This window comes from Bison bison, unplaced genomic scaffold (assembly GCF_000754665.1).
Source record: "Bison bison bison isolate TAMUID 2011002044 unplaced genomic scaffold, Bison_UMD1.0 scf7180017864383, whole genome shotgun sequence".
NCBI lineage: Eukaryota > Metazoa > Chordata > Mammalia > Artiodactyla > Bovidae > Bison > Bison bison.
Genome location: NW_011494955.1, coordinates 1,302,137 through 1,302,495, shown reverse-complemented (window position 1 = coordinate 1,302,495; position 359 = coordinate 1,302,137). Strand labels below are relative to the sequence as shown.

The window sequence follows — 359 nt, the reverse complement described above, 5'->3', positions numbered from 1 at the left end:
TTGCCTCTGGTATGAACTCTTGATGTCTAAAGTGGGCAGCTGTACCAAAACAACTTTCCATGTTTGCTGTACTCAGAAGTGAACATAGCCCAACATAACTCATAGGGGCTTCTCCAGCACCTACGAGTTAGGAGTTTGGAGTAGTACCTCATTTACCATAGCTTCTGTACTTATATGGTATTTGTTTTTAATTGAAGTATAGTTGATTTACAGTGTTTCAGGCATATATAAAAGTGATTCAGTTTATATATAAAATTCTTTCCCAGATTCTTTTCCATTATAACTTATTACACGGTATTGAATATAGTTTCCTGTGCTATACAGCAGGCCCCTTCATAAGGTCTCTACCACTGAACTCT

General features: G+C 37.0%; 1 protein-coding gene across 4 annotated transcripts in view; it reads right to left on the bottom strand.

Moving 5' to 3' along the window:
* The window catches only part of ZNF547 (zinc finger protein 547), a 40,403-nt gene that overhangs the window by 25,711 nt on the left and 14,333 nt on the right, over positions 1-359 (bottom strand). The window lies entirely within an intron of this gene.